We start from the raw sequence: 15992 nt of genomic DNA, 5'->3' as shown, positions 1-15992 counted from the left end.
AATCACAAATTACACTTAGAGATTTCCCTTCCTATGCATGGCTGATTTTTTAGTACTGATCATTAATGAGAAGTAGTTCTGGAAGAGAACAGGGAAAATGACTGACCCCTTTTAGTCTCACTGAAATTAGAAATCACTGTGCTATGAAGCTCGCTGAAACAAACCATTTCTTACATCTCTAGCCATTGCTGTAGAAAGTAGTAGCTAAGAATCCACAGCAGCAGGTCACCTCTTTGAAGGAAGAACAAAAGCATTAGCTCTCTCTCACAAGTAATTTGAAATCAGTTATGATGAGCAAGGGTCTGGTTTCTCATTTGTAAAAACAATTTCATTGTTTTTTTTTATATGTCAGGACTCTGGATTGAACTCGGGGTTGCTTCCTCTCCCTTGGCTCTTTTCTTTGAGGATGATACTCTGTTACTTAAGCCAAATCTCCACATCTGGGTTTAACACTGCATAACTGGAGACAAGTCTCATATAATTTCCTGCCTAGGCTGGCCTGGAATCATGATCCTTACATTGAATCTACTCTGCAATGAAGATTATAGGCATGAACCACCATTGTCTGGCTTAATTTTCCTTTGATAAGAATGTAAATGGACACAGAGCTAGAATTCTTTTCTGAGCCTTAGAGATTTCCTGACTGAAATCAATGTGGCAAACTCATGTGCAGAAAACTGAATTTACCTCATGAAAACAATTTTCAGAATAGTATCTGGCTCATCAGTCTGGCTCTGGAGCTGCTCTTCTAACAGGCATGACAAAATTTATATTCAACTCTACACTGAATTACAGGATATGCAGTGCCTGTTTTGCAGCATTGCAAATTATTTGCTAGCAAGGAGAAATCCCTATTTCTTTTTAATAGGAAATGCTCAATAAAATATATGTATTGATTGGCCTTAACAAACACAGGAAATGGTAAATATTATTATGCAAACACATTTTTTTGGTCAGTGTATGGCTTGAACTCCTGGCCTAGGTGCTGTCCCCCAATATCTTTGTTTTCAGAGCTAGAACACTACTGCTTGAGCCACACACAACTCTACTTCCATTTTTGAAAGTTTCATGGGGGCTGTTTAGGTTTGATAATCAATCTGCAGATCTGAGCCTCCTGAGAAGCTAGGAATACAGGTGTGAGCCACTAGCACCCTGTTCATAAGGACTCAGTATGCTTCTGGAACAAAGCATTTGAAAAGCATTCCCTTCTTTCCATTGATCTCTGTCTCTGAGCTCTAGAGAATAAGAAGCAGAGCACCACTCTGAGCTTTTGTTTGCAGACATGGAACATCCACAGGAATGAGGATTGATTGACCTATTGGGATAGCAATACTTTCACATGTTAGTATGTAGATGGGTCTGGCAAACATGACATACAGGAGTCTGCAAAATAAACAAACAAAAAAAAACAAACCCTTGTGAGTGGCTGGGAATACAACTTAGTGCTAGAGTGCTTCCCTAGCATGCATGAAGCCCTGAGTTTGATTCCTCAGTACCACATAAATAGCAAATACAAAACAAACCACCTGAGTTCAAAATCCAAGACTGGCAAAAAAGCAAGACTCTAGATATTATTCTGGGGCTAGGAAATATCCCAAATGAGCCAGGAGCTTAGCCTAGTAGTATAGTGCTCACCTCACGTGCAAAAAGCCTTGGGTTTGATGCCTCAGTTTCACATACACAAAAGAATCTGGAAGTGGTGCTCTGGCTCAAGTGGCAGAGCACTAGCTTTGAGCAAATAGAGTCCAAGGACAGTGCCTAGGCCCTGAGTTCAACCCTCACGACTTGCAAAAAAAGGGGGGGGGGAAGGAAAAGAAAAAGAAAAAAAGAAGTATCCCAAATGGGCCAGTGAATATAATAGATTAGTGAGTGCCAAAGGCTAGAGCACGTTTAGAGAGGACTGTGCTGGCTATGGGAAATTATGTTAATCACTACAGGGATTGTCAGAGGGGAAGTGAAAATATTCCAAGACTGATTGCTGTGCTCTGTGAATATACTAAAATGAACTGGTTTGTATGCTTTCAGTGGTGGTGCAGGGAAGTCTGTGAACCATTTTTTTTGCAAGTCATGGGTCTTGAACTCAGGTCCTGGGCACTGTCCCTGAGCCTTTCTGTGATCAGGCTATTGTTATACCACTTGAGCCAGAGTACTACTTCCACTATTTTCTGTGGATATACTGAGGAATCCAATGCAAGGCTCTGTGTATGCTAGGAAACCATGCTACCTCTAGGCCACATTCCCAGCCCTAGTGAACCATATTTTAGTCAAGCTGTTTGAGACACAAAATCATGAATATTGTAAATGTACATAGTTCTTCTATTAGAGAGTTATACCTCAATGAAGTTGTGGGTGAGGGGGACAGCTGAGAAAAATGTGAAAACATGAAAAGAGAAAAGACTATGTGTACATTTACATAAGATTTAAGAACAAATGAATCAATACTGGGATAAGGCAGATTTTGGTAGGGTGATACCATCTATTTCCATTCTGAATGGTATTCATTCCTTGGTAGTCCCTGCATATTTGTCAAGCTTTCTATAAGTATCACTAGTACACATTTTTCTTAGATCTCAAAAAAATTGCACAGGAGAGTATGTGGAATGAAATCCCAGGTGCTCGGGATTCATACATAGGATCACATTCAAAACCACTTAAAGCAAAAGTGAGAAGATTTATCTGCAAAGCAATCTAAAAGTGCAGAAAAGGGGCATGGATCAAGGGGTGGATTGTGGCCTCATTTAACCTCCACAATAGAAAATAAAAGCAAAAAATGTCTCTCAGTTGGTCCCTATGTGAAATATAAAAGCAGTAATACATAGCCTGGTAGGGAAAGAGACAAGCCCTGGTGATAAGACAGGTTATTGTTTGATCTCATGGTAAGGAAACTTATTGCAGGAAATGAATAGATCTGGTCAGCTTCAAGAAAAAGATGAATATCACTTATGAAGATTCTGGGTGGCAAGTGGTGGTCATACACACCTGCAATTCTAGCTACACAGAAACTGAGATCTGAGGATCATTCAAAGCCAGGTTCAAAGCCAGTCTGGGCAGGAAAGTCAGGGAAACTACTATTGTGTTAGTCAATTGCAGGGCTTGCACTTAGGGACTGAACTTCAGTCCTCAGATCTAATTTTCCAGTATTTGTAGGATTATTACAGTTATAAGCTACCAGTAACCTTCAAGAGACCTTATCTCCAACTAAACACAAATAGCCAGAATGGTGGTGTTGCTCAAAGTTGTAGACCACTAGCCTTGAGCACAACGAGTTGAGGACAGCAGCTAGGCCTGTATTTTAAGCCCAATGACTGCCTCAAAAAAAAAAGAGCATAAAGTTTTTCTGAAGGACCCCAAACTGTTTCCAAGTTGTCTTGAAATAAAGATCAAATTTGGAATATAAAACCCACCCTAACAGTGCCCTGCAGATTCCAACTTTATGAACCAATAATCTCCTGTCTCATATTACACATGGAAAATCTAAGTACCGAGAGGGAAAATAACCTGCCCCAGCCACATAAGAGATGAAATGATACCTGCCGCTGTGTAAGCATCATTGTTGTCTGTGTGTGTGTGTGTGGACTGGGGTTTTGATTTCAGGACCATACACGTGCAAGAGAAGCACTCTACCACTTGAGGCACACCTATAGCCTTTTTTGATTTAGTTATTTTTCAGATAAAGTTTTGTATCTTTGCCTGGCTTGGCCTAGATCACAATTTTTCTTATGTGCCCCCATGTGCAACATTGTATTGAGATGGGGATGGGGATGGGTGGTATCTCACTATCTTTTTCTTTCTTCTGACCTTGTACTTTTGCTATGTGATATCATGTGTCCTGCTGTGACACAGCTGGAGTAAGTATGTACCAGACACATGTGTTTGCCTGATGCAACCTCAAGAAATTTTCTCTTCTAAAAGTATCCAGCCTCAGGTGGCTTGTTACAGAAAAACATAAAATAGCCTGGGCAACCATGTTTCCCAACACCAAAGGCACAGGAGGAATACCTTGGACTGTATTAAAGTCCAGGCCACAGATGATGTGCAAAATGTATGGCCACATTCAGGATATGGATGAGCTCCTCCTGAAGGTGTAGGTAGAAGGTCCTGCACATGGAAGGCAGAGAGGATTGAGCCCTGTACCTCCTGTGGACCCCTCTCTGGAGCTCATGCTAATTTAGCTCTCCTCTTCCAGTACAGGATGGTGCAGGCCAGCACTCCACCAGTTGTGCTAAAGTACTACTTCTGGTGTTTTTCTGTTTAGGTGGCCCTGAGGAATTTAAACCCAGAGCTGCATGCATATTAGGCTAGCAGTCTACCACTAAGCCATGCACCTGACCCCAAGTAAGTTTTTTTGGTGGGTCATGTGGCTTGAACTCTGGGCCTGTGTGCTTCCCCTGAACTCTTCAACTATAGGCAGCTGCCCTAACCCTGGGCCGCAGCCTTGAGCTCTTCAACTCATGCCTACCACTGTACATCTAAGTCACAGCCCTACTTCCAATTTTTAGTGATTAATTGGATATAAGTTTCTCACTTTCTTTGGTCCCAGGGCTTGTTTAAACCAAGATGGTCAAATCTCAGCCTGCTGAATAGCTAGAATTACAGGCATGAACAACAATGAAAGGGTCCCCAAGTAAACTTCTGAACAGAATTAGTCCTCAAAATATTTTCATAAAACAAGAAAGTGTCTGTGTTACCTGATATATCAGATATATTTGTATTTGGTTATTTGAAATTGGATAGGGAAGGGGGGAAAACAACATGAGGGGTGGGGGTGGGGGGGAGGGAAATGGGGACCAAGACATGTGAAAGAGTATCAATGTATGGGAATTAATGCAGCATCTATCTGGCAAATATCATGTAACCCTTCTATTAATTACAATAAAAAATATATGAAAAAAAAGAAAGTGTCTGCATGGCCTTAGGTGAGACCTGGTACTCTTATACTGTCTATTAAAAAATCGTAATTAAAAATAATTTAACAAGCCATAAATCCATCAATAAGTTTCAATCACTGTTTGCTTGTTCTTCTTGGTTTACAACCCTAAATATGGCTCTAACTGGCCCTTTAACCCTTTTATTCCCAACTTGAACAGCAGGACTGTCATACCATTTTGGCCCAAAAAAAGCAAATACTCCAAAACTAATGATGATAAAAATTAATTATGACCCATTACCCCAGTGTCCATTGACACTTAAAACTCTAGAATCTGTGTTGAATGTGGTAAGGCATCCCTAGGCCAATGAGGCAAATGTAATTCCATTTTGAAAACAGGACTACAAAGCCACACACTGGTGATGCAGCCTGGAATCCCACCAATTCAGGAGGCTGAGATTTTAACTGAGTGTGCAGTTAAAATCTAGCCCAGGCAAGAAAGATCATGGGACACTTTTTTTCCAATTGACCAATAAAAAACTGCAAATGGTACTGGGGCTCAAAGCAGTAGATTTAAAGAGTTCAGGGGCTGTGCCCAGGCCCAGAGTTCAAGCCCTATGTTTGACAAAAGAGAAAAAGAAAGAAAGAAAAAAAAAGATTACATGTCTACTGTAAAAGAAAGTCCCTTGTTATTTAAATTATTAAAATACACTACCCCTGATAAAAACAATGTTTTAACTTTTATTTGTATGTAGCAGTCATATTTCCCTTACTCGAGGGTCATGTTTTACTTCACTAACTTCTCAATTGGCTTGTAGTTACAAGAAAATAAACCATTTCCACACCAAAACAATATAATTTTTCAACATATAAGAAGTTCTGAAAACTGCCTTTTAATTACTGGCAGTGGCAGGGCTTGAATTTGCTATGTTTGACTCCTGGCTATAGCTCTAGTACTTCCTGTCTATTGGTCGTTGATTACAGATAAGAGTCTCATGGACTTTCCTGTCCAGGCTGGCTTTGACCCACAATTCTAAGATTTCAAAACCAATGTAATTCCATGCTCACATGAGAGTCTTTTCCCATAAACCACTAGAAAAAGAAAAGAAGGAAGGAGAGAGGGAAGTTGGGAAGGCTAGAGTGTTCAAGGAAGAAAAAAAGGAAGAAAGGAAGAACGGAAGAAGCAAAGATGAAGGAAGGAGGGAAGGAAGGAAGGAAGGAAGGAAGGAAGGAAGGAAGGAAGGAAGGAAGGAAGGGAAAAAAGCCTGCAGTTGAGCAGTGACTGCAGGGTTAAAGCCTGCTAGTTTTGTGGGAAAACAAAAGCAAACCAATACATACCTGAGAGAAGAGACCTTACAAAAGAAATTAGAAAACCTGAACAAAAAAATTTAAAAAGGAACAAAAAAATGGGGGCCAGGAGTTTGGCCTAGTGGTAAAGTGCTTTCCAAGCATGCACGAAGACCCAGGTTCGATTCCAGGCACCACATATAGAAAAAAGCTGGAAGTGGTGCTGTGGCTAAAGTGGTAGAACTCTAGCCTTGACAAATAGTGTAAGGATAATACTCAGGCCCTGAATTCAAGCCCCATGACTGGCAAAAAAAAGGAACAAAAAATTGAACTAAAAGGAAGAACATATAAGAGACAACTCAAAATTTTCAAAACTTGATGGGTGAGGTGGCTCATTCCTATATTCCTAGCTAATCAGGAATCTGAGATCTGAGGATTTCCATTCAAAGCCAGTCCGGGCACTAAAGACCAGTTGACCTATTTCTCCAATTACCCACCAGAAAACTGGAAGTGGCATTGGGACTCAAGGGGTAGGGTGGTATCCTTGAACGGGAGAACTCAGGGACATTACCCAGGTCCAGAGTCCAAGCCCCACAACTGACAAAAGAAAAAATTGACAATGGTTCATATATAGAGATTCCCTTCTCCTTGTTGTTTAAACATGGTTAAACATTTGAAATATGATGTGAATATCAATGTTGAAAATTCTTTAAAATAATAAAAATAAATTGCTGGAGGGTTGGCCTAGTGGAAGAATGCTTGCCTAACATGATTGTTGTGCCAAGATTGTCCCATGTTCTGGGAATGACCCCTCCCCCTCTTGCTCAGGGCCCATGTACTTGAACCTAGGTGGCAACATTTTGATGATCAGTGGTTAGACACCTGAGCTCTGATTAATCTTAAAGCGACCAGTGGTTTGAGTTACAAAACAGCCAATCAGGTGATTTTAACTATGGAATTCCCCTATAAAAGCTGTGTAAAATCCTTGTTCAGGACTTCTTAGCATTCCCGGCTACAGATACGCAGAGGTCCAAGTTTAGACTCGTAATAAGCGACCCTTGATTTTTAGCTTTGACTGTGGCCTCAGGTGTTCTTTTCAGGGTTCTAGGAATTCAGGTACAACAGCATGAAGACATGGGTTCGATTCTTCGGCACCACATGAACAGACAAAGTCAGAAGTGGTGTTGTTGCTCAAGTGGTAGAGCTCTAGCCTTGAGGAAGTCCAAGGACACTGCTCAGCTTTGAGTTCAAGGCCTAGTACTAACAAAAAAATATAATAAAATTTATAGACATTTAGTGAATATGAAGTGATACAAATTTAGATTTTATTAGTATTTACATAGTGACTAAAGCTTAACATCTGAGAAAAATGTTGTGATCATAGCCAATTCATAAATCTTCACCAGGACATATGTTGAATAGATATCTAGAGTTCTCTCAACTTATAAAAAAGAAAAAGAAAAACGGTTCATGTCTTTATCCTACTTGCTAACGTCACTGAAGATCACTGTGGTTTGAAGGCAGTCTGAGTGGGAAAAATGCATGAGACTTGCTTTAGTGTGTTCCTAACAGTGGTTGACTTAACCTGGTTTGTGTTTTGTTCAAGAATAGAGCTCTACTATTTTCTCCCTCTGAGTGGTTCATTGGAGATAAAGAGTCTTATGGATTTTCCTGCCCCAGCCTGCTTTGAACCATGATCCTCCGTTGTCAAGCCTCTGTGTAATTCCGTTGTGTTTCCTGTGTACATTTATCTCCTATGAACCACCAAAGTAATAAAAAGGCCAGACTTGAGCTATGTTCCTGTAATGGAGCCTGCTACCTTGAATTTAAAAACAAATGAATGAAAACTCCCACCCAAATGCTAAGTGTAGTTTGGGCTGTACTGGCACTCCCTCTTAAAGTTAAGGAAAAAACATTTGTGGGGACAGTTATCAGGCCTTGAGTTCAATCCCCAGCACAGGAACAAAAACAACAGTGAGCCAGAAGTGCTTCATGTTTGTAATTGTAGCTAGTCAGAATGCTGAGACCTGAGGGTTCTGGTTCAAACCCAGCCCAGGCCAGAAATTCTCTGTGAGTCACTTACATCCAATTACAACTCCAAACCAAGAAGTTGCATTGTGGATCAATGTCATAGACTGTCTAGTTTTGAGCAAAAGAACTTAGGAAAACTGTCAAGACCATAAATTTCAGCCCCATATTGAGGTAAACAAAAAAGCCAGTAGTTGAACTGTGGCCCAAGTACCAGGGCTTCTAAACATTGAAGGGAAAAAAACAAAAACAAATCATCTAAAATGAAAAAAAATTAAGGGAGAGTGGTTAGTCCTAACAAGAAACTAGAGTTCCTGAAATAATAAAACTGAAAAACTACAAAAAATATGTACAGAAATAGTGAACTAAATGAAAAGGAAGGGGAAAGTAGAGGAGAGCCAGTGAAACACTTTCAAATCATGTCACGTATCTGCAATCGAGGTTGCTGAGATCTGAGGAGTGTGGTTCAAAGCCAGCCTGGGCAGCAAAGTCTATGAGATCTGCTTTAGTGAGTGGTAGTGGTTGGCTTGAAATTGTTTTGCTCATGGCTAGAGCTCTAATAGTTCCTGTCTGTTGGTGGTTGATTATAGATGAGAGTCATATGGATTATCCTGCCCAGGCTGGCTTTGAACCACAATCCTCAGATTTCAGAGCCTGTGTAATGCCCCCATGTTCACATGAGACTCTTTCCATTTTAACCACCAAAAAAAACACAGAAAATAATGGAAGAGATAGAGAAAGGAAGGAAGGAAGGAAGCAAGCAAGGAAGAAAGGAAGGAAGGAAGGATGGGAGGAATGGGGTGTAGGGGATAGAGGGAGGGAGGGAAGAAGGGAAATAAAGAGAAAAGAAAAAGAAAGAAAACAGAATGAAAGAAAGGGAGGGAGGAAGGAAGGAAAGAAAAAGAGAAAAAGAAAGAAATAAAGACAGACAGACAGACAGAAGGAAAGAAAGAAACACAAACAAACAAACAAACAAAGAAACAAAGAAAGAAAAAGAAGGGATGTGGGAGGAATGGAGGAAGTGAAAGGAGGTGAGAAAAAAATGGAGAAGTAGATAGAAAAAGAAGCAAAGAAAGAGACAAAGAGAGAATGTAAGCAAGCAGGCAAGCAAGCAAGCAAACAAGAAAAGAACAAATAAAATAAACAAAGCCTGAAGTTGAACTTTTGTTGGTGTGAATCCTCCTAGCCTGGAGGGAAAAAAGCAAAGCAAAGATAAAAACTTCGGAGAGACTGTCCAATCCATCATAATTTAGAGAATCTGAATTTAAAAAACAACAACAACAACAAAAGCTGGGTGAGATGGCTCATGCCTGTAATCCTAGCTGCTCAGGAGGCTGAGATCTGAGGATCAAAGTTCAAAGCCAGCCAGGGCACAAAAGGCCCTGAGATTTTTATCTCTAATTAACCTCTGCAAAAACAAGAAGTGGGGCTTGCCTCAGGGTAGGGTGGTAGCCTTGAGCTGAAGAGCTCAGGGACAGCACCCGGTCTAAGTTTAAGCCCCATAACCCACAAAAACAAGGAACAAAAAATGAATTAAAAGGAAGGAGAAGGTATCAAAGAGACAACTCAAAATTTTGAAAATTTTGTATCCTATTCTTGCTCAGGTCACTGAGATCACAGGATTGTGGTTCAAAGCCTGGCTGGGCAGCAATCCATGAGCCTTCCAGGCAATAGTGAACTTAAACTGATTGGTGATTTTTTCATGATTAAAGTTCTACTACTTTCTGCCTCTGGGTTGTTTATTGGAGGTAAGGGTCTCATGACTTTCCTGCCCAGGCTGGCTTCAAACCACCATCCTAAATTATTAAGCCTCTGCAGTGCCCTTTTGTTTCCAGGGAACACTTATATCCTATGAACCATCAAAAAATTAAAAGGCAGAAGTTGAACTATGCCTTATGTTTTAAACCCAGGGAGCCTTGAATAAAAAACAAAACAAATCCCACCAAACTCATAAATCCATTTTGCTGTAATGGCACTCCCTGAAACACTGAATCAAAAAATTATTTTGCGCAGAGCCCAGGACCTGAGTTTTAGCCCTAGCACAAAAACAACAACAACAATGATCCAGGCAGTGTAGCAGTGCTTCATGTGTGTAATCCTAACTACTTAGGAGGCTAGTTAAAAGCCAGCTCAAGCAGGAAAATTTATGTAAGGGCTTGAGCACTCTCCTTTGGCTTTCTCAAGGCTAGAGCTCTCCCACTTGAGCCATAGCTCATTTCAGACTTTTTCTATGTATGTGGTACCGAGGAATTTGTACCCAGGTCTTTGTGCATACCAGGCAAGCAAACTACCACTAGGCCAATCTTGGGTCCTTAGACAAAGAGACTTTTTTTTGGTGTTTCATGGGACTTGAACTTGACCTGAGCACTGTCCCTGAGATGTTCAGGTCAAGGCTACTGCTCTACCATTGAGCGAAGCCTCACTTCCATTTTCTAGGGGTTAATTGGAGATAAGAGTTTCAGGTTCTTTTGTACCTGGGGGTGGCTTTGAAACTTGGTCCACAGATGTCAAGCCTCTGTGTAATGCCCTTGTGTTTCCAGGACACTTATATCTCCTATGAACCACCAATGTAATAAAAAGGCCAGACTTGAGCTATGGTTCCAGTAAGTAGAGCCTGCTGGCATCAAATTTAAAAAGAAATAAACAAAAAACCCCACCCAACTCCTAAGTGTAGTTTTGTCTCTATTGGCACTCCTTGTTAACTTTGAGGGAAAAAAAATTGGAGAGGACAGTGACCATGCCCTGAGTTCAAGCCCTAGCACATGAACAACAACTACAACAAGAGCAAGGCAGTGGAGAAGGGCTTCATGTGCGTAATCCTAGTGTTGTACGCGAATTCATAGAACCCAGAAAAGACCACCAGAGGCCACAGTCAAAGCTAAAAAGCAAGGGTCGTTTATTTACAAGTCTACACTTGGGCCTCTGCATACCCATAGCCAGTAATGCTGAAAGGCCCTGAACAAGAATTTTACACAGATTTTATAGGGGAATTCCATAATTACAACCACCTGATTGGCTATTTGGTAACTCAAACCACTGGTTGAATCAGAGCTCATATGTCTAACCAATGAGCTTCAAGCTGTTGCCCCTGAGGTTCAAGTACATGGGCCCTGACAACTGAGGGGGTCATTCCCAGGACATGGGACAATCTTGGCACAACATTCCCCCTTTCCCATGATACTTTTAGAGACAATCTTGGCTATCGCTGCATACCATAATCACACAAGGGCCTAAGGGTCCAGCTAAGGCACAAAACAAGATTGTCAACCAAGGGAAAAAATTCCTTCACTTTGCTCCCTTTCCTGTTTTAAAACAATTAGGTGGAAATGCACAACAACTATGAGTATTTACCCACACAAAGCCCCTGTCCAGATACTGCCCATAACTATTATTGATTTTTGCGGCATAACTTAATTTTTAACGGGCTACTTTTAGTCCAATCAGTCTTCCAAGTTGTTTCAGCTGAGTGTTCTATGAGGTCTGGAAACGGGTCCACTGGCTTGGCATGGGTGTAATGAATCCAAGAAGCTCCTCCGTCTACCTTAAGCGTGGTGGTGTTGTCAGGATGACCTGAAAGGGTCCTTTCCATCGTGGCTCCAGATTTTCTTGCCAATGGCTTTTCACAAGTACCCAATCACCTGGTCTATAGCGATGAGGCACCAGAGATGGTTCTGTCTTATACAGGTCCCTCAGCTTGGGCCAGACTTCTTGGTAAGCCCTTTGCAGGGCTTGGAGTGAAAACAAAAGTTCAAAATCACCATCCTCTTATTTTTTAACAAGATTTTCTTTAAGATTGGGTATTATAGAGCGAGGTCTACCAAGCATACTCTGCAACCTGAGATAATCCAATCAATTTTGATGGCTGCCTCCTTAATTCGTAGTCCGGCTTGTCTTATTAAGTCTTGCAGCTTTCTGGCTCCCAGATGGGTACTATGGTGAATTTTTTTCATCCCTAATTTTTCTGGGAGTACTATGTGACTTCTGGAATCTCTCTACCATCCATCAAGGAGCTGTACCATAGGTAGTTTCTCAATCCATTGCAAGTCTTCCTCTGTATACTCTGGGATCGGTGGTAAGACTCTGGGTCCTGGGTCTGGGAGTTGGAGGGCTAGAGCTGGGCCGCCTCCCGGGCAGTCTCGTCAGCCATATGATTGTCCCTGGACACACTGAACCATAGGTCTGGGGGCTGTTTGAGAATGCCCTAGATGGCGTGAGGTGTTGACCTGTAACTTCTGCCCCAGGGTTACCAGCTCCCAGGTCCACCATCCTTTGAGTTTTCCAGGGGTATTTTATTCCTGTAGTCCCCTGCACCCACGATGTAGCTGTGGAAAGTTTTTCTTGAGGCTTAGTAAGAACCGAATGCTGAGAACCTGTGTCCATTAAAAACTGGACAGGAGTCATCTTCACCTACAAAGCTACCCTAGGTTTGAGGAGGGGATCCAAACCCTGTCTCACCTAGTTCTCTGCGTCATGAGTGACTAACACCGGAAGATTTTCGTTGCCACTGATCCGATCTGTTATTTTTATTTTTCAGGCATTATCTAGCCCAATGACCAAACACTTTGCAGTAAGCACATTGATCTTTGCTCAAATCTCGACCTGAAGGCCTCGAAGATTGTGGGCCACGTGAACCTCTTTGTGGTAATCTTCCCTGTTGAACTACAGCAGCCAGTACTTTAGTCATGCTCTCTGTTGCTCTCAGCTGTTTCTCCTCTGGGGCATCCCTATTATTAAAAACTGAGTAAGTCTTGGATACTCCTTCTAGGTCCTCTAATTTCTGTGGCTTCCTCTTAATATCTGAAGCTGCCTGGTTAACAAAGGACATGACCACAGCTGCGTGATTTTCAGGGGCCTCAGGGTCCATTGGGGTAAACCATCTAAAGGCTTCCATTAGTCTCTCTAAGTGCTCAGAGGAAGTTTCTGCTTTACCTTGAAAAACTGAATACACCTTAGCCAAATGAGTGGGCTTACGAGCAATCCGGAGACCCGCCATTAGAGTCTGGCGAATACACCCATAACCTTCCCCTACCTTCTGCTGTGTTACAGTCCCATTTATTCTAAATGCAGGAGTGCACCAAAAGTCTCAGATTTCTACAGACAGGTAAAGTTTCTGATATTTATAAGCAAATTCACATTTAAATATCTAAAACTTTAAATAGCCAAATTCCCTAATACCTCTGGGCTAAACAAGATACAATATTTACAGTGTAAACAGCTCTACCCAATTACATTTAAAGCGTGCAAAATTAATATCAGCTGTACATTTTCCGGAAGTTTGTTTTAAGATTTTTGCCAATCTTACTCTTGCAGGTGAGAACCAAGTTCTTTTACAGGGTAATTTAGCTTGTTACAACTGCTGCCACGCAGGAGCGGCCATACCAGGCCCAAGACCTAGAAATACCTCACAAAACAAGACAAAAGTAGAAACCTCTAAGTACCCCCAAATTTTTATGGCATGCCTGGCAGCAGTCAGAGTGAGGAAGACACCTGGGGCCCTGAAAACTCTCAGGGGGCACCTCCTCCCCCGGAAGACTTCCATTCTTTGGAGCCAGCCGGCCAAGGCCATCCTACCTATCAGGGGGGCAAGAGTAACACCTCAGTCCTGGGGGAACCAAGAGTGATGCCTCTGTCCTGCCACCAATTGTCTTAGTGACAAGGACACAAAAACAAGAATCCATAAAAACATCAAACAAAACATTAGGGCTGCTACCAGAAAAGACAAAAACATCTAACAGAGAAGCAGAGACCTTTAAGTAAACCCCAAATTTTCTCTTTAAAATGTTGCAAGACCAAGTCTAGGTTAACAGTAAAGAATTTGATCAGGGTGGCCAGATCATCCTGGTAAGAAAATTTTCTCCCTAACCTTCCAAAATTGTGGGGAGGCTAAAAGTGCCCTCTGGGGGCCATCCAACATCAAGGGCTGGCCATTCCAAAATACAAAGAGTAATTAATTTGTCTTTACTCAAATCAAAACCTCTGCTTCTAACATCCTTAAAATTTATCATTAAAAGAGCAAGTGGAGTAGTACTCATCTCAAAGGGAGATACCCAAATCGAAAAAACAAACAGAAATAATACACAGAGACAAACGAAGCCGGCCTATTTACAGCGGATTTTCCACGACCCATTCACTAGGCGTCTGGATGGGCTTAGGGGTTCCCGGCCCATGCACCAAAAGTTGCATTATGGAGCAAAGTCATAGAGTGTCTAGTTTTGAGCAAAAGAACTCAGGAATATGGCTCAAACCATAAGTTCCAGCTGTATATTGGTATAAACAACAAAGCCAGTAGTATAACTGTGTCCCAAGTACCAGGGCTTCTAAATATTGAGGGAAAAAAAACAAAAATAAAAACTTCTAAACTGAAAAAAGAAATTGAGGGAGAGTGGTTAATCCTAACAAGAAACTAGAGGTCCTGAAATAATAAAAGTGAAAAACTACCAAAAAATGTGTACAGAAATACTGAACTAGATGAAAAGGAAAGAGAAAGTAGAGGACAGCCGGTTAAATACTTTCAAATCATGTCACAAATCGGGAATCTTACCTGCTGAGAATGTTGAGACGTGAGGAGTGTGGTTCAAAGCCAGCCTAGGCAGCAAAATCCATGAGACCTGCTTTAGTGAGTGGCAGTGGAGGGCTTGAACTTGTTTTGCTCATGGCTAGAGCTCTAGTACTTCCTCTCTGTTGGTGGTTGATTACAGATAAGAATCCCAAGGACTGGGGGGGGAGGGTAATGGGTACCAAGAGATGTGAAAGGGTATCAATGTATGTGAATTAATGCACCTTCTATCTGGCAAATATCATGTAACCCTTTTATTAATTACAATAAAAAATATTTAAAAAAAGAGTCTTATGGAATTTCCTGCCTAGCCTGGCTTTGAACCACAATCCTCATATTCCAGAGGCTGTGTATGCCCCCATGGCTACATGAGACTCTTTTTCCTATAAACCACAAAAAAAACAAAGGAAGGAAGGAAGGGAGGGATGCAGGGAGGGAAGGAAGGAGGGAGGAAGGGAGGGTGGGAGGAAGGAAAAGAGATAGGCCAGAATGTGGGAAGGTGAAAGGAAGACAGGCAGGAAGGCACCTATCTTGAGCTTTGGTTTCCAGTTTGAAGTCTGATAGTCTTGATGGGAAAAGGCAAAGTAAAGCAAAAGATCTCAAGGAGAGTTGCCAATCCATAACAAATAAGTAGAAGATTCAAACAAAATAGATAGATAAATAGAAAAAGGAAGCAGGAGATATCAAAGAGACAATAGAAGTATTTGAAAACATAGGCTGGGGTTTGGCCTCGTGGTAGAATGCTTGTCCAGCATGCACAAAGACCAGGGTTCAATTCCTCAGTAGTACATACCCCCCCAAAAAGCCGTGAATAGTGTTGTGGCTCAAGTGGTAGAACGCTAGCCTTGAGAAAGCCCCTGGACAGTGCTCAAAACCTGAGTTCAAGCCATAGATATGGCAAAAACAAAAAAGAATTTGAAAACATGGGTCATGCTTGTATCCTACTTGCCATGTTCACTGAAATCAGAGGATTATGCTTCAAAGCCAGTCTGCGGAGGAAATTCTAAGAGAGTTGTTTAGTGAGTTGCAGTGATGAGCTTGAACTTGCTTTTATTCCTCACAACTAGAGCTCTAATACTTCCTGTTTCTTGGTGGTTGATTACAGACTCTCATGGACTTTCCTACCCAGGCTAGCATTGAACCACAGTCTTCAGATTGCAGAGCCTGTGTAATACTCCCATGTTCACATGAGATTATTTCTCTCATAAGCCATGAAAGAAGGAAGGAAGGAAGGAAGGAAGGAAGGAAGGAAGG

This window comes from Megascapheus bottae, unplaced genomic scaffold, assembly GCF_031878675.1.
Source record: "Megascapheus bottae isolate mThoBot1 unplaced genomic scaffold, mThoBot2.hap1 HAP1_SCAFFOLD_45, whole genome shotgun sequence".
NCBI lineage: Eukaryota > Metazoa > Chordata > Mammalia > Rodentia > Geomyidae > Megascapheus > Megascapheus bottae.
This window is presented reverse-complemented; position numbering follows the sequence as displayed.